Consider the following 25,081-nt stretch of genomic DNA (forward strand, 5'->3'; position numbering starts at 1 on the left):
GCGACGGACACCCTGTTCGGTTCGTTGCAGTCCGACGGCGTGACGTGGAACGGGATGGTCGGGATGCTGCAGACAGACGACGCTGACGTAGCAGTGGCGCCTCTGTCCATCACCCAGATCAGAGCTGTGTCCATCGACTTCACCATTCCTATACAGATCGTGAGGTGAGACGGATATTTTCTTCCCTCTGGATTGTTTTCGAGATTGTCTGTAGCAGTGGTTCTCAACCTGGGGACCGTCAGCAATTTCTAGGGGAGGCGCGAAGCCTGGGGAAAATTTAAAAATTCTAGAATTGTATTCGTTATTTTCTTAACGAGAGCGAGGAACAAATATCCAGTTTATAAAAAAATTAAAAAGTATCGCATTTTAATGTTAGTTTCCTATAGTCTACCACTCTGGTTAAACTCGCTAGGCTTGCCATTATTTTACAATTATTTACCTCCCTACCTGGCCCTCGAAACTCCTTCTCTTTCTATTTTTTTTTCCTCCTAATCTGGGAGGGAATTTTACTCATAGATGCAATGGGGGCGTGGAGGGAAGGACCAGCTCTTAGAGGGGGCGTGGTAATAAAAAGGTTGAGAACCACTGGTCTGCAGCATTTCCATTTTAAAAAAGGGCGCGGTTACCTTTAAAATGGGCGGCCAGAAACCGAAGTAAGGTGTAATGGGAACTAAGACGCCTCATGTGAACCTCTGAACTTTGCCTTACCTACAGATATTGCGCGGTTACCGCGTACTGCATGGCACACTGTATGTGGCACTCTGTTTTTATGTTAGAATATACATTTTATCTTTTCTCCATGGACTACGAAAAATTAGCTTGTTTGTTGTTGCATTTAAGATGAAAATACGTGTTTTCGAATTTTTTGTAAATTTCAAACCGAGCACAAACAAAATTGATTATAGTCAGGAAATAATACTGAGCATTTAGTGAGGAAAAGCATATTAACATTACAAAATGTATTAATTGGTACGAGTTCCACAAGTAACAAGGATTTGCGTTAACCTAAAAAGAATCCTAGAATGAGATATGAAAGCTTACACTCAAAACTGATGATTCATTTTGACCAATTTTCTCACACACACTTCACACAAAATCTTAAGTCTTGTTAATATTACTTATAAAACAATCCGATTTTTTCACTTCATCACTATACAAGCTTCTCTCTGGCTTTTACTCCAATGATAATACTCAAATCACATAAAGCACTTCAAAGCCACTTTCCATCAAACACGTTTATGCACCTTGCACCGCATCTAAAAAAAAAAAAATTCTCCAAACACATTGGTTAAACAACAAAATCTTGCATTTTGTGAGTAATATTTTCTGCCCGTTGATTAAGCTTCTCTCGCGCTCTCTTCAAGTCTTAGAGACTAATTCAATCAAGATACTCAAAACATTTACTTATACCTTCTAAATTTGTTACACGTACCCTAGATTCACCTTGATTAAAACGTCTTTCAGTTGTAAAACCTAACTCATATTTACATAAAGTGCATTTTTTATTTTACTTAGGTTATCGAAAACACGTTTACAAACCCCGCAACCGCACCCAGAGCTACGGTACACATCTCTCAGTCAACCGCCATAACAATCCAATACACTTTAACACACGGAAAGCGATCATTTCAAGGAGATTCTTACAACACAAAGTCATTACAAAATTAATTACTGAGACAAAACCTAAAATATCAAACATTTTCAAACACAAAAGAAAGTAACATAACTCCACTAAAAATTTCATTTATTTATATAATATCTAGTTGAGCAGTATTAAAGGGTTTTTAGCTTTCCCCTGAACCCATATATACTGATTTGTCTTAAACCATTTTCGCCCGTTCCCTTTTCGTCCAGCTTAGCTGTCCTACTTCTTTAGCTATGCCCTGTTCCACATATGACCCCTCGGTTATAAACAAATCCTTAAAGTAAGCCTGTAGATTTTGATGATCAGGGAGACATGCAGTCACTCCTAGGAGGGATGTAAGGTCACTCCTAAAAGGGTCTTAGAATCAATCGCAAGGGGGTCCTACAGTCACTTGTAAAGAAGACATGCTTTCATTTCTGACAAGGACATACAGTTATTCATAATGGGAACAATCAGTAACTGTTAGGGGATGTAAAGTCACTCCTGTGGAGGACATGGAGTCATTTCAGAAGGGGACATACAGTTACTCCTGAGGTGGACGTACAGTCACTCGTAAGGGGGGCATACTGTAACTATTAAAGTGAGCATACATTCACTCCAGAGGAATACATAGTCACTTCTGATGAGAATATATAGTCACTCCCGAGGGAGGCATACAGTCACTTGTGAGGAAGACATACAGTCACTTGCGTGGGAGACACAGTCACTTGTGAGGGAGACATACAGTTACTTATGAGGGAGACATACAGTCACTTGTGAGGGGGCCATAGACTCATTCCTTAAGGGGAATTAGAGTCACTTGTGAGGGAGACATAAAGTTACTTGTGAGGAAGACAGTCACTTATGAGAGGACCATAGACTCATTCCTTGAGAGGGAATTACAGTCACTTGTGAAAGAGACATACAGTCACTTGAGAAAGACAGTCACTTGTGAGGGGGCCATAGTCTCATTCCTTAATAGGAATTACAGTCACTTCTGAGGGAGACATACAGTCACTTGTGAGGGAGACATACAGTCACTTGTAAGGGAGACATACAGTCACTTGTGAGAAAGACATACAGTTACCTGTGCAGGGGCCATAGATTCTTTCCTTTAGGGGAATTAGAGTCACTTGTGAGGGAGACATACAGTCACTTGTGAGGGAGACATACAGTCATTTGTGAGGGAGACATACAGTCATTTGTGAGGGAGTATACAGTCACCTGTGAGGGAGACATAGAGCCATTTGTGAGGGAGACATACAGATACAGTCATTTGTGAGGGAGACATACAGTCACCTGTGAGGGAGGCATACAGTCACTTGTGAGGGGGCCATAGATTCATTCCTTAAGGGGAATTACAGTCACTTGTGAGGGAGAGATACAGTCACTTCTGCAGGAGTCACACGGTCACTTCTGAGGGAGACATTAGTCATTTGTGAGGGAGACATTAGTCACTTGTGAGGGAGACATACAGTCACTTGTGAGGGAGACATACAGTCACTTGCGAGGGAGAAATACAATCACTTGTGAGGGAGACATACCTGTGGGGGAGACACAGTCACTTGTGATGGAGACAGATTCATTCCTTACGTAAAATTACAGTCTCCTGTTAGGGAGACATACAGTCACTTGTGAGGGAGACATACAGTCACCTGTGAGGGAGGCATACAATTAGCCGTGAGGGGGAGACAGTCACTTGTAAGGGAGTCACACAGGCACTTGTGGGAGGTATACAGTCACATGTGAGGAGACATACAGTCACTTGTGAGGGAGACATACAGTCACTTGTGAGTTAGACATACAGTCACTTGCGAGGGAGAAATACAATCACTTGTGAGGGAGACATGCAGTTACCTGTGGGGGAGACACAGTCACTTGTGAGGAGGGCCATAGATTCATTCCTTAAGGGGAATTACAGTGAACTGTGAGGGGGACATAGTCACTTGTGAGGAAGTCACACAGTCACTTGCGAGGGAGGCATACAGTCACTTGTGAGGGAGACATACAGTCATTTGTGAGGGAGACATACAGTCACCTGTAAGACATCAGGGAGGCATACAATCAGTCGTGAGGGAGACACAGTCACTTGTGAGGGAGTTACAGTCACTTGTGGGGAAGGCATACAATCACTTGTGAGGGAGACATACAGTCACTTGTGAGGGAGATAGATTCATTGCTTAAGGAGAATTACAGTCACCTGTGAGGCAGACATACAGTCACTTGTGAGGGCGCCATAGATTCATTCCTTAAGGGGAATTACAGTTAATTGTGAGGAGGACATACAGTCATTTGTGAGGAAGTCACACAGTCACTTGTGAGGGAGACAGTCACTTGTGAGTAGACACACAGTCACTTGTGAGGGAGACATACAGTCACTTGTAAGGGAGAAATACAGTCACTTGTGAGGGAGACATACAGTCACTTGTAAGGGAGAAATACAGTCACTGGTGAGGGAGACATACAGTCACTTATGAGGGAGACATACGGTCGTTTGTGAGGGAGACATACAGTCACTTGTGAGGGAGACATACAGTCACTTGTTAGGAGGGCCATAGATTCATTCCTTAAGGGGAATTACAGTGAACTGTGAGGGGGACATAGTCACTTGTGAGGAAGTCACACAGTCACTTGTGAGGGAGACATACAGTCATTTGTGAGGAGACATACAATCACCTGTAAAGGAGGCATACAATCATTCGTGAGGGAGACACAGTCACTTGTGGGGGAGACATACAGTCACTTGTGAGGGAGACATACAGTCACTTGTGAGGGAGAGAGTCTCTTGTGAGGGATATAGATTCATTGCTTAAGGAGAATTACAGTCACCTATGAGGCAGACATACAGTCACTTGTAAGGGAGATATACAGTCACTTGTGAGGGAGACATACAGTCATTTGTGTGGAAGTCACACAGTCACTTGTGAGGGAGACATAAGTCACTTGTGAGGGAGACATACAATCACTGGTGAGGGAGACATACAATCACTGGTGAGGGAGACATACAGTCACTTGTGAGGGAGTCACACAGTCACTTGTGAGGAAGACATACAGTCACTTGTGAGGGAGTCACACAGTCACTTGCGAGGAAGACATACAGTCACCTGTGAGGGAAACATACAATCACTTGTGAGGAAGACATACAGTCACTTGCGAGGGAGACATACAGTCACTTGTGAGGGAGAGTCACACAGTAACTTGTGAGGGAGACATACAGTCACCTGTGAGGGAGACATACAGTCACTTGTGAGGAAGACATACAGTCACTTGTGAGGGAGACATACAGTCATTTATGAGGAAGACATACAGTCACTTGTGAGGAAGACATACAGTCACTTGTGAGGGAAACAAACAGTCACTTGTGAGGGAGTCACACAGTCACTTGTGATGGAGACATACAGTCACTTGTGGGGAAACATACAGTCACTTGTGAGGGAGTCACACAGTCACTTGTGAGGAAGACATACAGTCACTTGTGAGGAAGTCACACAGTCACTTGTGAGGAAGACATACAGTCACTTGTGAGGGAGACATACAGTCACTTGTGAGGGAAACATACAGTCACTTGTGAGGGAATCACACAGTCACTTGTGAGGAAGACATACAGTCACTTGTGAGGAAGACAATATAGTCACTTGTGAGGAAGACATACGGTCAGTTGCGAGGGAGACATACCGTCGCTTGTGATGAAGACATACAGTCACTTGTGAGGGAGACATACAGTCACTTGTGAGAGAGACATACCGTCATTTGTGAGAGAGAAAAACAGTCATTTGTGAGGGAGTTGCACAGTCACTTGTTAGGGAGACATACAGTGACTTGTGAGGGAGACATACAGTCACTTGTGAGGAAGACACGCAGTCACTTGTGATGGAGTCACACAGTCACTTGTGAGGAAGACATAGTCACTTGTGAGGGAGTCACACAGTCACTTGCAAGGGAGACATACAGTCACCTGTAAGGGAAATATACAGTCAATTGTGAGGAAGACATACAGTCACTTGTGAGGGAGACATACAGTCACTTGTGAGGAAGTCACACAGTCACTTGTGAGGAACACCTACAGTCACTTGAGGGAAACATACAGTCACTTGTGACAGAGACTTACAGTCACTTGTGAGGGAGACATACAGTCACCTGTGTGGGAGACACACAGTCACCTGTGAGGGAGACACACAGTCACTTGTGAAGAAGACATACAGCCACTTGTGAGGGAGACATACAGCCACTTGTGAGGAAGACAAACATTCACTTGTGATGGAGACATACACTCATGAGGGAGACATACAGTCACTTGTGAGGGAGACAAACAGTCACTTGTGAGGGAGTTGCACAGTCACTTGTGAGGGAGACATACAGTGACTTGTGAGGGAGACATACAGTCACTTGTGAGGGACTCCCACAGTCACAAGTGAGGAAGACATAGTCACTTGTGAGGGAGTCACACAGTCACTTGTGAGGAAGACATACAGTCACTTGTGAGGAGACATACAGTCACTTGTGAGGAAGACATACAGTCACTTGTGAGGGAGTCACACAATCACTTGAGGGAGACATACATTCATCTGTGAGGGAGGCATACAGTCACTTGTGAGGAAGACATACAGTCACTTGTGAGGGAGCCATACAGGCATTTGTGAGGAAGACATACAGTCACTTGTGAGGTAGTCACACAGTCACTTGCGAGGAAGACATACAGTCACTTGTGAGGGAAACATACAGTCACTTGTGAGGGATATACAGTCACTTGTGAGGGAGTCGCACAGTCACTTTGAGAGGGAGTCGCACAGTCACTTGTGAGGGAGACATACAGTCACTTGTGAGCGAAACATACAGTCACTTGTGAGGGAGACATACAGTCACTTGTGAGGAAGTCACACAGTCACTTGTGAGGAAGACATACAGTCACTTGATGGAGACATACAGTCACTTGATGGAGACATACAATCACTTGTGAGAGAGACATACAGTCACTTGTTAGGGAGTCACACAGTCACTTGTGAGGGAGACATACAGTCACTTGCGAGGGAGACATTCCATCAATTGATGGAGACATACAATCACTTGTGAGGGAGACATACAGTCACTTGTGAGAGAGACATGCAGTTACTTGTGAGGGAGACATACAGTCACTTGTGAGGGAGTCACACAGTCACTTGTGAGGAAGACATACAAACACTTGTGAGGAAGACATACAGTCACTTGTGAGGGAGACACAGTCACTTGTGAGGGAGTCACACAGTCACCTGTGAGGGAGACATACAGTCATCTGTGAGGGAGACATTCAGTCACTTGTGAGGAAGACATACAGTCACTTGTGAGGGAGACATACAATCTTTTGTGAGGAAGACATACAGTCACTTGTGAGGTAGTCACACAGTCACTTGTCAGGAAGACATACAGTCACTTGTGAGGGAAACACAGTCACTTGTGAGGAAGACATAGTCACTTGTGGGGGAGTCACACAGTCACTTGTCAGGGAGACATACAGTCACTTGTGGGAGTCACACGGTCACTTGTGAGGAAGACATAGACACTTGTAAGGAAGACATACAGTCACTTGTGAGGAAGACATACAGTCACTTTGAGGGAGACATACAGTCACTTGTGAGGATGACATACATTCACTTGTCGAGGGAGACATACCGTCGCTTGTGATGGAGACTTACAGTCACTTGTGAGGGAATCGCACAGTCACTTGTGAGAGAGACATACAGTTATCTGTGAGGGAGACATAGGCACTTGTGAGAAAGCCATACAGTCACTTCTGATGGAGACATACAGTCATTTGTGAGGAAGACATACAGTCACTTGTGAGGTAGTCACACAGTCACGTGTTAGGAAGACATACAGTCACTTGTGAGGGAAATATACAGTCACTTATGAGGGAGATACACAGTCACCTGTGAGGGAGTCACACAGTCACTTGTGAGGAAGACATACAGTCACTTGTGAGGATGTCACACAGCCACTTGTGAGGAAGACATACAGTCACTTGAGGGAGACATACAGTCACTTGTGAGGAAAACATGCAGTTACTTGCGAGGGAGTCACACAGTCACTCGTGAGGAAGACATACAGTCACCTGTGATGTAGACATACAGTCACTTGTGAGGGAGTCACACAGTCACTTGTGAGGGAGACATACAGTCACTTGTGAGGAAGTCACACAGTCACTTGTGAAGAAGACGTACAGTCACTTGAGGGAGACATAGTCACTTGTGAGGGAGTCACACAGTCGCTTGTGAGGGAGACATACAGTCACTTGTGAGGATGACATACAGTCACTTGTGAGGAAGTCACACAGTCACTTGTAAGGAAGACATACAGTAACTTGAGGGAGACATACATTCACTTGTGAGTGAGACATACAGTCACTTGTGAGGGAGACATACAGTCACTTGTGAGGGAGACATACAGTCACTTTTGAGGGAGTCACAGTCACTTGTGAGGAAGACATACAGTCACTTGTGATGTAGACATACAGTCACTTGTGAGGGAGTCACACAGTCACTTGTGAGGGAGACATACAGTCACCTGTCAGGAAGTCACACAGTCACTTGTGAAGAAGACATACAGTCACTTGAGGGAGACATAGTCACTTGTGAGGGAGTCACACAGTCACTTGTGAGGGAGACATACAGTCACTTGTGAGGATGACATACAGTCACTTGTGAGGAAGTCACACAGTCACTTGTGAGGAAGACATACAGTCACTTGAGGGAGACATACAGTCACTTGTGAGGGAGACATACAGTCACTTGTGAGGGAGACATACAGTCACTTGTGAGGGAGACATAGTCACTTGTGAGGGAGTCACACAGTCACTTGTGAGGAAGACATACAGACACTTGTGAGGGAAGACATGCAGTCACTTTTGAGGAAGTCACACAGTCACTTGTGAGGAAGACATACAGTCACTTTTGAGGAAGTCACACTGTCACTTGTGAGGAAGACATACAGTCACTTGTGAGGAAGACATAGTCACTTGTGAGGAAGACATACAGTCACTTGTGAGGGAGACATACAGTCACTTGTGAGGAAGATATACAGCCACTTGTGAGGAAGACATACAGACACTTGAGAGGGAGACATATATTCACCTGTGAGGGAGACGTACAGTCACTTGTGAGTGAGAAACATTCATTCCTTAAGGGGAATTACAGTCACTTGTGAGGGAGACAGTCACTTGTGAGAAGACCTATAGTCACTTGTGAGGGAGACATACAATCGCTCCTTGGGGTGATATACAGTCAGTACTAAGGGGTACAGAACACATCTTATGGGTTTGTACAAAAACCCTTGAGTGGGATACATACATTTTCTCCTGATGGAGACTTGCAGTCATTCCTAAGGGGTTCATTTAGTTACTCCTGAGGCTGCCACACAGTTACTCCTAAGGTGGTCATTAGTCACTCCAGAGGGGTTACACAGTCACTCATTCTCTCTCCAAGAGCGACATATAGTCTCTGGGATATAGGATATACAGTCACTTCTGAGGGGGACTATACAGTCACTCCTCAAGGGGACATACACTCTCTCAACAGGGAACACACAGGCACTTCTGCGTGTGACATACAGTCAATCTAATGGGGATACACAGGCACTCCTGAAATTAAGGAGTCACTGAATATGTGTACATTACCTTAACATATGGATGCGTTTAAAATAGTCCATCTTATGGCGCTAGTAAGAAATCATTATGCAACAGTCCTTTGTCATAATCTCGACACGTAGCGATATTAGATGTCTTACTGAATCAGCATAAATGGGGGACGTTGTGCTGATCCCTTCAGATTACAAGGTGAGTTAACTCCATTTTATTTCATCTTTTTTGTCCCCGACCCATAATTCTGTCCCATTTTAAGATTACAGTTATATCTTATGTTTTCACTTTTCCCAGACTCTTCCTTCATTTGACAGTATCTTCGGAAAGAATTATTTTTTCCAAACTTGTTGACTCACGGATGACGTTAAAGTAAGATGGCGAGTTGGCTTAGTCATGAGTTATAATCGTTAATAGCTACAGGCTAACTATGACTTTTGCATTCGAAAGAAATAGTTAGCCACTGGTTCTTTAAAATTATTTGTCCACGATTTAACCTAAATATGCAAACGGATAGTGAAGAAAACTCACTGTGATTAAACAGAGCATGAACGCTTGCAGTTTTCTAATGACTGAAAATCTTTCCAGCACTCGGATTTACCTCCGACGTCCAGTCCTGGAAAGCACCTGGACCCTCTATTCCCAGCCATTTAGCAGGAACCTCTGGCTGTGTGTGCCCAGCTCCTTGCTAGCTTGCGGTAAGAGACAATCGCCCGTGTCTTGTTTTTCTCTGTTGGCTGACATACTGTGGTGAAGTGCTTCCTTAATTTTTAATAATTTCTTATTAGGTTATTTATTTCCTTGCAACACTCGATTTTACTGTGTTCCTGTCTTTGTTGACGAACTTATTTTCTGGCGATGCTCTCATTAAATTTGACATTCTTGGACTCTCCACCATTTACTGTATATCTGTGCTTTATAAAATTTCAAGTGTTGATTACTTGTTATATTAATTTTAACGTGTAGCCTACCTCGCATCACAACGGGTTTATTGACGCCGTTGTAAATGTTCAGATTACGAAAAAAAATCTGTCTTGTGTTCTACGTTGTGGAACTAAGGAACTTTATTTGCCGATGTTCTTTTGTAATGGTTCCGCGTTCAGATTTTATGTTCAGTAGTATGGTGGCTAATAACAAACACCCTTTTCGCATTACTTAATTTGTACCCCTGTCCCTTATACATAACTACATTTTTTGTGGTTCAGAGATTCAATATTACTCTTGTCCTTCCATGTTCTGTTTAGAGGAGCCTCTGTAGCTTTTCATTTCTTCCATCAGGCGAGCCGTATTTTGTTTAATTAAGCTTACATGTTTTTTAGTTTTTTCCTCAGCGTCAAATCTGTTTTTGTATCGACGCTTATTCAGTTTCTTCAAATGTTCACGCTTAATTCTTAGGCAAGTTTTAGTTTTCCGAAAAGAAAACTATTGTGCCGGTGTAACAGTCTGTATATTCCCCCTGTCCGAAATTTCCCCCGGGGGAAATATGGCCCAGGATAGATTTCCCCCGGCGGGAATTTCGCCCCAGGATAATGTTCCCCCCCTCTGGGACAAGATACCCTCAACCCCGCTACTATGGCGGCGACGTGTAGCAACGACAGCCTGCCACACAGGATAATTATCACGCCCAAACTACCTCTTGGGGTCATTATCTTTGTTATTTACAGTCTTTTGTTTATGTTTATAAGGAAATCCCCAACGGGCTTGTACTAAACACGCCACAAAGGTGGATACATGTAGCGGGGAGAAATGGCCTAGAGGGGGAAAAATATCCTAGGTCCAAAATTCCCCCCTGGGTAAAAGCAGCCTGGGCTGTTATTCCCGGGGGGAAATCAATCCCAGGTTAATTTTCCCGGCGGGAATTTCAGTCCGGGGGACTGATACATCGGCTTTGTCTGTCCGTCCGCACTTTTTTCTGCCCGCCCCTCAGATCTTAAAAACTACTGAGGCTCGAGGGTTGCAAATTGGTATGTTGATCACCCACCCTTCAATCATCAAACTCACCAAATTGCAGCCCTCTAGTCTCAGTAGTTTTTATTTTATTTAAGGTTAAAGCTAGCTATTATCGTGCAACTGGCAACGATATAAACCAGGCCACCAGTCCGTGGTTAAAGCTTCAAGGGCCACGGGTCATACAGCATTATACTGTGACCACCGGAAGATATGATCTATTTTCGGTGGCCTTGATTATACGCTGTAGCGGCTGTACAGGAAACTCGATTGCGCCGAAAAAACAAGGAGCATTTATTACTTGTTTTCTAATGATCTGGGTGCTGTGCGCTCAACAGTCCTTGTTCCTCTTGCTGCAAAAAAAAAAAATAAATAAAAATCTGATACAAGACAGAAATTCAACCCTTCCTTCAAGAACCGGGGCGAGGAAAGAGTAACCTTTGAAAACTCGGTGCATAACGCTATTTTCTGGATCCTATTACCTTCTATTACTTCTTTCAAATGAACACCATATTCTTTGGAGGATTGAATTTCAAGTCAATGGCCCATGTGGGGTTGTTCCATATGAATAGGGTTCATGTTCTAAATATATATACTGTATATTATAATAATAATAATCCTCAAGAAACTGTCCATAGAAGTCGCCTTCTGAGACATCCTAGTTGTTATAATGGGAATCGCAAGAATGCCCAGGAAACGAAAAGTACAGTAGATAGGGAAGGGATGAATGGAGCAGGTTGACCTGGGTTATATTCCAGAAAATGGTCTTCCTTTTCAAGGGGAGGATACTGGGGTGCCAATGGTGAGGCGGCTTGGTGCAGACCCACGATCACTCAGCCTACACGGTACGGAAATTATTTTCCTGATCAAATGTTGCTTATGCGTTCCCAATGAAAGACCTTACTAGATAACGAACTCTTAATTTTCCTTTAGAACTAAGTCTTATTAGACTCTAATTCATCTCGATCTGTGTATTATCGTGACACAGATATATATGTGATGGATATTTTGAAGTTTGCTTCGTCCTGGGACCATGTCTCTAAAGACTATATTTATCTCATTACCGGCTTTTCCCGAGTTGTAAATTCAAAATAATTCCTGCACTTCACGGTGTAGTTGAAGGGAACAAAAAAAAAAAAAAACTATAATTTACAAAATCCCGTCTGAATATTTCAAACTGCCTATGCGGACCATGTTTTATTACGGCAAAGTACCACTGGTAACAATATGTTAATCGTCAAATAAACTCGGCAAAAGTTGCCTTGATGATGATGTTAAGTACCACTGGTAACAATATGTTAATCGTCAAATAAACTCGGCAAAAGTTGCCTTGATGATGATGTTAACGGCCACATATCGTCCCAACATCAACTGACTACTTAACACAGTGATGAATTAATACTAGTCTCTAAGAACATAGTTGTAAATATACTTGATAAGGTCAAGTCTCAATGTCTTAACACTAGCATTGGCCACAGTAACAATTATTACATTTAAAGCATGATTTAGATTGTTACAATACGGATGAAACATGGCTACGAACCTTGAGACCTATCACCCGGAGGTGTAAGGTCACTGAAAATGGTGAAACCCAACAAAAGGGTTCGAAGTTAAATACAGTACTAGGCTTCTCACATTGCATGGTAGGCGCCAAAATTGGCCGTTCTCCAACATTTCATAAGTAGCCATTTCCTTATATGTTACGTATCAAAATAGCCATGTAACAATAACATACTTAATCATCAAGGTGAAAGAACGCCCAAGACAAATTAATAAAACTGTCACGCTTCCAATGATTGAAAACTTGGAGTTGCATCTTTCGTCAACTCACTTCAACACCGTACAAAGACCAACTGTCACTTGGACCGTTTCAATTTACCCGTCAGAAAACTCCAAGTGACTGAATGTTTTTAAATGACCAATCAGAGCTCGGTAAAATATAATCTCAGGATCCGATTGGTCGAGGATTGAACGGTTTGCTTTGTGTATAATTCATAGGTCTGAGCACCATTAAATGTTACGACTCACAGCTTCTTCCGCAACAGATCAACAATATAGGCCACAAAATAGGCTGTGAAAATCAGCAACCGACCTCCTTCTTCCGAACAAAATTTTAGTTTTCCTTCAAATTCAAAACAACGACGCTTCACAAAGCGCAATAATAGCTAGACAGTGGGTCCTGGACAGAGGATACAGCTACGTACGTAAACTGAACTTTCATGGTACTGAAACGTAAATATTATAATAATAAATAATTAAAGTTTAATAACATTTATAATGAAGGCTGTTATTCATAGTTTACATAATGATGTCATAAAGTGTTAGGAAGGCGCCTCTAACGTTAGCTTATATAACCTTTAAATTCATGAAAAAGATAAAACCCATAGCCTACTGTTACACTATTAAGCTGCCTAAAAATGTTGGAAATATTTGTCCATCCATAATGATTTCCTCTTTCCCCCTGTGGATAGCATTTTTGCCTTTCATACGTCAAGACTTCTAATTGCTATCCATTTGTGCTGAACGCTGAAAATTGCAAACTTTTTCTATACGTTCCCAGTGAGGTGGACTGAGTTGCCGTTTCATCATTGGTAAATGCTGTGGCAATGAAGAAAATAAATTTTATTTATTTATTGTTCCTAATTGACAGGTTTCATTCCTTATTGCTGTGATGTGTCAAGAATATTATTTGCCTATTGTTAATGGCATCGACTTCATTTTTTGGCCAAATGAGTTAACATGAAGCATTTCATTTTCAAAACCAATTTAAAATCTTGATAGCATACTGTTTTTTTTTTTTTTGCAAATGGATACCTGAATATTTTTTACATATATAAATTCATGTCATCAAACTCTTATTTATCTCAATAACTGTTAATTTTGCACAGAAAAGTCATAACGCATCGCAATTTCCAAACAGTATTAAACGCTTAATCTTTTCTGGAATGTCGTTTGCTGTGAAATCATTTGAATTCATGCGATAAAATTCTCACTGTGAAAAAAAATGAGAGCATGGAATATCGTTCACCGTAAATAGTTTTAATTCATCTAATGAAAGTCTCACTTTGGAAAATGAAAGTTTGAAGTTTTGATTGTTATGCAAATATGAATCCTTTCAAATCAACTTTCAATTTCCATCGACAGCTGCCACCCTCTGGATTCTGTGTAAAATTTCCTACATGGTAGGAAGCGACGACTACAAGGTCTCCTTTGGCGACACCGTCTGGAGTATGTTCAGCGCCCACGTCCAGCAAGGTAATTCTAAATAACGCCATTTTTTTCCACGATGATGTTCTTCCTGGGACTAAATTTGCTTTGATTTTGCACACTGGCAAAAAAAATGCCTAAATTAATCTATCTATCGCGATTTTCTCTTTTGTGGGGCGGTTTTGTTTTCTATGTTTTGAGCGTTTGAAGATGGCAAACCTCCACCAAGGCGAGCAATCCTCCCAGTCCCCCAGAAAGGCCCTTTCTCGCTAAAAGTTCCATTCCTACTTTCCAAAAATCTAATTATTGTTGCATGCCCTGAAGCCTTCAACTTTCCGTAAAAACTTTATTAAAACTCTACACATGATTTCGAGTAAAACACAACCAACTCCGGAGTCAAAAACAAAATGAACTCAATATAAAATCAGCCGTCAATAACCTCCCTAAATAGCCTTGTTAATAAAAGTTGGTCATCTGTTCTCTGTCCATTCATCAGCTGGCGACATGGAACCCAAAGCGGTGTCTGGGAAGATCGTCTATTTCTCCGGTTACTGGACTGGAATGATCCTCCTCACCTGCTACTCCTCCATTCTGGTGTCCATCCTGACCACTCGCCAGCCCCAGCTTCCCTTCACCGACTTCGTCGGGCTGCTCAAGAGGCCCGACTGGAATCTCGGCGTCCGAACCAATACTGCGCTTTCAGACTCTCTTGCTGTAAGTCTCTCTCTCTCTCTCTCTCTCTCTCTCTCTCTCTCTCTCTCTCTCTCTCTCTCTCTCTCTCTCTCTCTATTTGCATTCTCTCTGCTTTTCTCAAGTCATGTCTGGCCATGAAGTGTGCAAAATAGAAGACTTTCTCTCTCTCTCTCTCTCTCTCTCTCTCTCTCTCTCTCTCTCTCTCTCTCTCTCTCTCTCTCTCTCTCTCTCTCTCTCTCTATTTATGGTCTATCTACCTTTCTCAAGTTATGTCTGTCATGAGGTGTGCAAAATATAAAAAAGGGTCTCTCTCTCTCTCTCTCTCTCTCTCTCTCTCTCTCTCTCTCTCTCTCTCTCTCTCTCTCTCTCTCTCTCTCTCTCTCTCTCTCCCCGCACAATCTATATGTAGCTATATTAATAGACTATACAGTTTAACAGAATGTCTTTACCGAACAAACCTACTGTTGCGAATAAGATAATAACTGCTTGAATTATACGATAGGCATATTGCTCTCAATATAAATTTTTCTTCACAATACACGGAAAACGAGAGATAATTAACCAGATACAAACATTTTGTTTTTAAATTTTACTCTAGCGAGTAAGGAGTATGAAATCACAACAGTAGGTGAAATTTCTTACCGGTATAGCAGCAGTTTCCCCTACAATTTGTTTCCGATTACATCAGTGCAATCAAGCAGCCTGCCTCAAAACTCGAAAGACTGATTCACTTCAGCTTAGGTAACGATACATTAGTTCGGGAACCAATGTGCTGGCACCTGCCTTCAATGCCCATTCCTGCAGAAGCAACAGTGCTGATCAGTGAGGGGGCTGGTGACATCATTTTCAAAATTACAACAGTGGTCACATAAGCAAGTACGACAAACTTGTTGCACTGAATCATGAAAATACTTTTCCAATTATTTTAAGAAACTTTTGTAGTGTTTAAAGAGAGAGAGAATTTTAATTCAGAGGGAGAACAAAAACTGCTTGTCCTACTCACCTGTGGTATTGCTTCGTCATGTCATGGAATTATAGCCATGGCCATTAGATTTCAAAGATGAAAAGGCAAGGAATTTTAGAAATACTGAGTCCGTCACTGTGAAATAAAAATAATAATTGAACTAAAAATTATTAAACAATATCATTTCAGTTTTTAAGCAGACAAAGTTATTTTGAAGTCGGTGCTAATTAAATCAAATTTGTACGACAGAACCCGACACACAAGCAAAGATCTTGACTGCTGAAAATTAAATATTCCGTTTATATTCTCATTTCAAAACTGAGATTTATGAATGTTTAGTCAAAAAGTTTTATGTTTTTTTGTAATCACTGTCACATGGAGTACAAGACAATAAGACAAGCCTAGGAAACACAATGTCCCCAGCAGTGGAAAATGCCTGTTAGACCCTTGACCTCTAAATGTGACCTTGATTGTGGCCTCACTCTGTGCATCAGTTTCATTAGCAATAGGGCATTACCAAGAGGACAGCCACATAAAAGACAGGAGACATATGTACAGGTCAACTGCTGGATTGCTTTTGACAGGAAACCATAGATGATATTTTCCTTTGGTCACTGTTTTGTAAAGTTATGCTTGAAGGCGTGATATTGGTTAGGCGTCATTTTGCATTTGGAAAGCTGTGGTTCATTAGTCTGTTCAAAATAGCCAGCCAAGAAATAAAAAGACAGAAGGTTAGCTGACAAAGTTTCTATGACGTGTGCACATGCCATGAGAAACTGAGATTGAGTTGATGCATGAATGGGTCAGGAGTGATCCAGAGGGTTGAACCCATTGCTAAAACACTCCCATTTCCCACAGTTAGCGCCAAAAAATTCTCCTGAGAGACTGTCCTGGGAAAAAGTGGTGGGAAGGACCCTATCAGAAACCTACCATACAACAACTTGGAAGCCTTGGACTATGTACTGAAAGGTAAGCCACTCCTAATATTGGTAGTAAACCCTCAACTTAGCGGACTCCTGTACTTATTAGCTACAGTATTATCATTATTTTTTCTGTGCTACCATTTCAGATGCTGTATAATACTTTTAAACAGATCTTTTAAATTGAATGTTAATTGTAAAGTACAGGTTAGTTTAAGTTAGGAACTAAGTGTAATTGCTGTTAGCTGTAAGATATCTAGAAAATATTCAAGATCTTGTTATTATATCAGGTCATTGTTACTTATCAGAGAGCCAAATGCCCAGAAACTCTGTAACTTGTAAGTTGTGGTGCTAGTATAGAGCTAAATGGTCTTCAAAATCTTCAGCACGATGCATTTTTGTGAGCCAATGAAAAAAATCAGCTTTATACATGAATGAATAAAATTTGGATCTTCTTTGTAGTCAACGAGATAAAATTTGGAACAGAAAAGAAATATGGCAATTACGAAAAAACAATTTTGTGTTTACATTGAGAAATGGTATATAATAAAATACAAATGATAACTATTAAGTGTGCTTTGACAAAACAATCTAATTACTTTACTGCAGATACATGCTGCATAAAATCTTTTGCGTCATAATTTGGATACCTATAGTATAGGGAACTTAAATATCATAATATTCCTGTTAATATTTTTCAGGTACTCTCAATCAATAATTGTTTGTTCACTAGAAATTTTATGATCAACACTGAACACATTAAGTTGTGCAAGGCCATTTAATGGCAACTGAGTAGCTGTTCAAAACAAGGCTTCTTGTCCCATGTAATAACAAAACCCATTCTGATAATAACTTTCTTAGATTCCGTGACATTCAGACACCACACTGAAAAGGAAGTACAAAGCTTCGAAATCTACTTTGTGGTTTTTCAGTACCAGAAGTCCTCATTAACTGCGGTTCACAGTGTTGAATCCAAAGTTCGTACCTGAATCTCGGTTCATTATTGTTCCAGGTAAATATGCCTTTTTTGCCAACAAAGAATACATCATTTACCTACTCCAGAACGTTCTTCCCGTTGAGAAATCCATGGAAATTGTAGATACAAAAACAGACTTCTTACAGAGGGGCATTGGTTTTGGACTTCAGAAGGGTTCTCCATATACACAGCTCTTCAACCATGTGTAAGTTACCCGCTAAAAACCAACTTTGCATATTTGACCACTGCAAAATCATGCACTGATTTTACTTTCATCTCTTAGTTATAAACCTCCTACTTGCTTTCAGTGTAAACAGAATCCCATCCATCAAAGTTTCTAGTGTATTATTACTGCAGTACTGCAGAAGCTGTCAAGCTCCATTCTTTACAACATACCTACCTTATTCTGAGAATCCTAACATCTGGAGGACCTTGCAAGTCTCCTGTTGTCATAGTTTGTATATCTTAGTGTACATTCATACAGCCATTTTAACATTTGGTTGTTCACAAGATTACCGTCTTCAGTTACAGACCACAATCACAAAATCTTTATGGCTCAAGCTTTGTATGCACACCTTTCAACCATGATTGTTGTATATTTTCGGCCTTATGCCCCATCGACTCTTGCCCAAAGACAACCTGTAAATCAAATAAAAATAATAAATGGAATAAGAGGACTTGAATCCAACAAAACCTAAACGATTTCATCCTTGAATGCAGATGCAAAGAAAATTCAAGAATCCAACAAAACCTAGATGATTTCAACCTTGAATGCAGATGCAAAGAAAATTCAAATAAAATGCCACATGAGATGTTAATACTGAATGAATGAAGCTATAATCTGCGCCTGTCCTAGCATTTGCACTGGTATATAAAGCAGGCAAAACATTCAGTAATAAGAAGCTTGACACATTGTTCCATCATTTATACTTGCATAAATTTCAGTTCATTTTAAGCAGTGAATGAAAATATCATACCTACAAAACTAAACAGCAAAACTATGAATTCTATACTCAGTTCACATTGATATGCTTAATTTGCATGAAACATACATTTTTATATTTTTTATTTCAACATATACCTAATGTTGTCTGTTAATATAAGCAAAGTTATTTTTTTCTGCAAAGAACCTTTGTGGACATAACAATGGATGTTCTTAATATTAGTCATGTCATGTTGAATAGACGATCAACGTTCCAGAAACATTTAATAGATCTTCTTTATCATTCCAGCCTAACTAAAATGACCCAAAAGGGACATCTCAATCGCCTGAAGAGAAAGTGGTGGCCCAACATAGCCAGTGACCCTGAAGAATCATATCCTATCCCAGGTTTTAATGAGGTAATGTTCTGTTTCTGAGCAATTCAATGCTTTATACTTGAGCAATTAATGCTTTATACAGTCTCCAGTATTGGGTTTGATCAGTAAAAGATTTTAAGAATTATGTCCTTATACAATACATTTTTGTCTTGTATAAATGATTAGAGCCAAAACACTGAATGTTGTCTTTGATATAGCTATCTAAGACTTCTTTTCGAAAACTTTTCAACCTTGAAGCTCATGAGAACATGGGTTAAACAATTTCTAAAATTCATGTAGAACCCTACTTAAAAACACTGAAGCTGCATTTCATTTAGATTAAATTCTTATCTGCAGCTTCCTAATTGAATAATACAAACATATCTATCTCATGCTAGATGAAATTTCCATTCCCTGATTTTTGTTTCAGGTGTTTACGGTGTTTATCATTTGGGGAGGTGGCATGATTCTTTCGATGGTGTGCTGTTTGGGAGAAAATTTCTTTGGGAGAGGAAACAAACAGAGTTCTGATTTGGTCTCAGATATATGGTCTTCAAACGTAAAGTAATCAAGAGGTTAGTTGTCAATATTTCACATAATTCTAGCATGTCATTACCTCCTAGTTTTTTTACTTTTCTTGAGGGAGGTAAGGGGACCGGGGAATGTCATCTACTGAAACTATGACTGGAGTCAAAACACCTTAAGAAGCTAGTGATGCTTATTTTTGCATGGTATACTTAATGAAGGAGCCTTCAGTTCTACTGCCCGAATTTTTTATAGATATGGGCATGAATTCACTACAAGTAATATGACTTCTTTGTCTGAACGCTTCCACTTGAAGCTTGCACAATTTTGACAAACATATATCAGCTTATAATAGAACAATGGTCAAAATGACAGTAATACTGGAGAAGATCAAGATGACAAAATCTGATTCTGTCTGTTGCAAACAGAAACAAATATGGATAAGCAGTGCATTTCATAAAAATTGTATGTACAGTATGTGAATATAAATTAGCATTACAGCAGAAAGCATTTTAGGCACTGAGGCATTCAGATAGAACAAGATTATGCACCATAAAAATTAAGACAAAGTACTATTATATCACTAGGTTACTTAAGAGGGTTTTTCGTTCTAATCCTTGGTAGAATGCAACAAATTACTTTTCAATACAGCTGGAATTCTGCAAAGAACAAACCTGCTTCTGTTTTATTTATTCTTCATAACAAATCAACGCTTACAATTTGTATAGTGAAATATGATATTCCATCTGTAAAGGTAGTTTTGGTGCAGTAAAGACAGAAAGCTATAGGTACACAAAATACTTACATTACTCATAAACCCATGGAAAATCTGCTTTTCATTATGAAATATGGACACCAAATTCACTTAATTATCTCTAAACTCTGTAAACTATTCAACATTACAATAATGTTAAGGTTGACTTTTCATGAACCTTTCAGCTGTTCGTTGCATGATCATACCAAGCATGGGTGGACTCCGGACTTGTGATGGATCTTTAGCCTTCCTAAGTTGGAATTGTCAGACTGCAACCAAAAACGCTTCTCCTCAGGCTGCTGACAGATAATTTAGACATTAAATATGCTTATGAAATATTTATGTATGAAATAAAAAGAATTAAAATTTGCATAGATTTTCTCCTATTTCATGAATTTACCGACAAGAAAATGATTGTTTCTCTTTTGTATAAGATATAGGTATGTTATGTATATAAAGTTGACATCAAATAATATATCCATACTATTCAACAATATTATCTATCAATATATCTAAAGGTATAACTACATCTTACTCTACTATCAACATGATTACTGTAAGTTAAAAAATTTTGTTTCATAAAAAGAAATATAAATTGGCAATTTTTATGACTACAATTTGCACCCCTACAATTAACTGTGATTGGTCTATATTCTACTGTTATTCAAGCATATTTTTCCCACAATATGCCTTGTCCCCTGCGGATGGATGGTTCCACAGGGTGTTAACCTTCAGGTTCTCATAGAGCCTTTCAGTGTCAAGCTGTTACCAACCACACTCCTCTAACTATAGGACACCATTTCATTGCTCATCATTTATTTTAGAAGAGTTTTCATGTAGGCTTTGATATCTTCCATATCAAATTTTGGTAATATCCACTGACAATATCATGCAATGTCCATGCACAGATTTCTGGGTAACTTGTCTCCTAGCCATATACATTTGAAAGAATCTCATCCATCTGCAGTCGTAGAAAGCACAGTACACAAAGTGTTTTTTTTTTAGAGAGAGAAAGACAAGTGACTACGACAACCACATTTTTCATACTGTTTCCAGGATCATTATTATAGTTGAACCAGCATTAATTCTAACTTTGAAAGGTGTTCATTGTGGTTTATTCTATTAAAGGAATTCTACTGATTCATATCAACTATGCAACTGAAAACTTAGTAATTAAACTGAAATTACTTAAGACTGACAAGGTTTCTTAAAGGGATTTGTATCCTTAAACTTAAAAATGTTCGCTGCTGGTTGAATTTATGACATTTGATCAGTCATGTTACCTTGCATGCTCTGCACTCAAGGATTAGGTCAGGAGGGTCACTCATCAACATCCATGAGACCAAAGAGTTACCAGTTGGAAGATGGGGAAAATTAACACTTGTTTTGCAATGTGGAACACCAAAGACCCATGGTGGATTTATTCTGTTTTAATTACTTCCTTTTGTTTCATTACCTTATAAAACTGATGGAATGGGATTGAATATAAAATTGAGGCCTGAGGCCAAGTGCTAAGACCTATGAGATCATTCAGCGCTTAAAAGGAAAGGCCAAGTGCTGAGACCTATGAACCTATTCAGTGCTTAAAAGGAAACTGAAGGTTAAAAGGTTTTAAAAGTGTAACATGAGGAAAACCTTGCAGTTGCACCACAAAACAATTGTTAGGAGGAGGAAAGTAAGATGGAAGAAAGAGAATATGAACAGAAGTACAGTAAAAGGAATGAAAGGGGTTTCAGCTAGGGGCCAAAGGGACACTGCAAAGAACCCTAAGTAATGCCTGCAGTGGACCATGTGAGGTGCACTAATGGCACTAGTCCCCTATAGGGTCACAACACTGATTTCTGAAGAATAACTACTTTTGATCTGGTAATGGGATGCAGCTTTGGCTATTTTGGCAGCATCTTTACTTTCATTATTGCCTGCATGAGCATGATCCAGTATGTTTTAACCTTTCTACTGGCTACATATACCATAATTCATGGAATGGCTCAATAATGTTGTTCAAGAGGATGTCTAGGAATATTATGTTGAGGAGCGACTTCAGTACTTACTCAATGAAAATTACAAACTAATGAAGTATATAGTAATTCTGATAATCTTAGTTCACAAGGGGCATTGTTAGGTATAAAGAACTCTGCTTTATAAGAAGATGAGGTAGGAAATCCTCCAACAGGAAACATAGCCATTAATATAAATTGCATAGCACAGAGCCTTATACAGTAGCTTATGTTTTAGTGTGTTATTTAAGAATGAATTAATAAATCATAAAATCTGAACTATAAAGACAGACAATGATGTACTTATGACCATTCAGCACTTCAGATAGTGAAAAAATAGGGGGAATTAGAATGGTCAGATGGCAAGATGAGAGATCTGAAAATAAATGAGATGAATTACAAGGATCCAAAAGTGAAACTGAGTCAAATACTGATAATTGTACTAAGAAGTAATAGTTAGAAAGAGGTAAAGGCTAAAAAGCAACATAACAAATGCCCTTTGTATTATCATGGTTAATACTGTACATCAGTGTTAGAGAGACAATGGCAGTAATGATTTATTTTGAAAATATTTAAAAGCAAATAATGGACTAACAGTAATCAGATGGCAAGATGAGAGATCTGAAAATAAGTGAGATGAATTATAAGGATCCAAAAGTGAAACTGAGTCAAATACCGATAACTACACTAAGAAATAGTTAGAAAAAGGTAAAGGCTAAAAAGCAACATAACAAATGCCCTTTGTATTATCATTGTTAATACATCACTGTTGGAGAGACAATGGCAGTAATGATTTATTCTGGAAATATTTAAAAGTAAATAATCGACTAACAGTATAGTACCATTACCATTAGTAGCAGGAAATAGTTTTTTAACTGTAAGCAACTTTAAATTAGTTTTCTTATATGGTAAATGATATTTCCGATTCTAATCTACAAAAAAATAAGGTCACACACCTCAAGGTCATTAACATTGTTGCACCAAGATATAATACATGTAACAGTAAATTGTTTGGTGGTTCACTTAACTGCATCTGTATCTGAGGAAGAATTACAGTTCCATGCATGTAATTTAGCTTGTCCTGTTTAGTTATATTTATTTAAATTCACTTATTTCTTTGACACTTAGTATATGAACCAGCTGCCTTTTTGTCTTTATCAATGAAGCCCTCATTAGTTCTTAATAAATGAAAAGACAATTCATCAGTGGAACAGCATATTATTTTTATTCAAAGATGATTTTCTTGTCTTCATGATCAACTATGTAAATCAGTATCAAAACTATACAAACAAATAGTATTTGATTTAAAATCTAGTCTTTTCTCTCTTTTTTTAGCTACATTTTCACCTTTTAAATCTGTATGCTGTGATGTGATACAAAGAAAAAATGATTCTTCCAGGATTAGCTCCAATCCTCCGGAGGGGTCCAAACAGACATTCACTATTGCTATACCTTATGAGACCTACCTGGGTATAAACTTGGCTCTCAAGTGTCTGATGGAATGTCATTCTTGGAGGACTATGTCAGCATTGCAGGCAAAATTTAAGAAGGGTTTCTAGCCTCACTTAACCTTGTCAGTTACTCACATTTTACATGTGACGAGGCATGCTGTCAAGCCTCACCTATCTTCACGCTCTAAAAGTAATGCAAACCATGTTCCCAACTTGTGCCTGCAACCTTGGGTCAAGTCCTGACATAAAGGGTGAACAATGCAATCAGACAAGAGCAACTACTTATGGCTAAGTTTTAAGTACAATCTAGGCAGTTGCTTTCTGAAGGTCCCCACCCCATGGCAAGGGGATTATGAAGGGAAAATAAGAACAAGAAGTATTGTAAGAAAGCAACAGAGCTTAGTGGGTTGGTTAAAATTTATAAAAACAAGTTATAATCTATGTATAACTGACCGTCATCCAACGTCAAAGTCAGTGGTCTATGAGATGGAAAGGAGGGATTGGATCTAGAAGGTATTACAGTGAGAAAGCTACCCTCCTTATATGAGTCATATTCCATCAGCTTTAGAGTTATTAGAAACTTAAAAACTAACTGCAGTCAAAACACGGCAACATCAAAAATGATAGCAATGTAGTCTCTTTCAATCTTGCACTATAGCTCTCCAGACATTTGTTACAGTTGGCTAAAAATTAACATGACCATCACCACTAACAGCATCAGATTTTCCTTTTAAGGTGTTAGATATAAGCAGGAAGAATGCCTAAGGAATTCAAACTGTAGAAAATTCTCTGATGTCCCTCAACCACAGCTAGGACCAAGATGGGTAGTTTCAGTGAAACTTGACACTACAGTGTTAGTTGGCAAAGAACTTCTTAACTTCAGGAATCATGAAATCTTCAAGTAAGCACTTGACACTGGTTTATCCTTGAGAGTCAGCTTCTTTATTAGCTGCAAAACCTCCTCAAAACTTATCTCGGTTGATGAAATTGATCAGAAAACCAAAACTCCTCTCATTCACTTTTAACTCTAGCATTCTATGGCCACCCTTGGGCAAGGGCCTATGCTGGCAGTGAGCCAGCTTCATCTAAACCAACAACAATCTTAATCCCTTATTGAG

At 39.7% G+C, this 25,081-nt stretch overlaps 1 pseudogene; it reads left to right on the forward strand.

Annotated features, from left to right (window-relative positions):
• Positions 1–21,122, forward strand: LOC136846499 (glutamate receptor ionotropic, kainate glr-3-like; annotated as a pseudogene).
• The last annotated feature ends 3,959 nt before the right edge of the window (positions 21,123–25,081 follow it).

Source organism: Macrobrachium rosenbergii, chromosome 15 (genome assembly GCF_040412425.1).
Source record: "Macrobrachium rosenbergii isolate ZJJX-2024 chromosome 15, ASM4041242v1, whole genome shotgun sequence".
NCBI classification, from domain to species: domain Eukaryota; kingdom Metazoa; phylum Arthropoda; class Malacostraca; order Decapoda; family Palaemonidae; genus Macrobrachium; species Macrobrachium rosenbergii.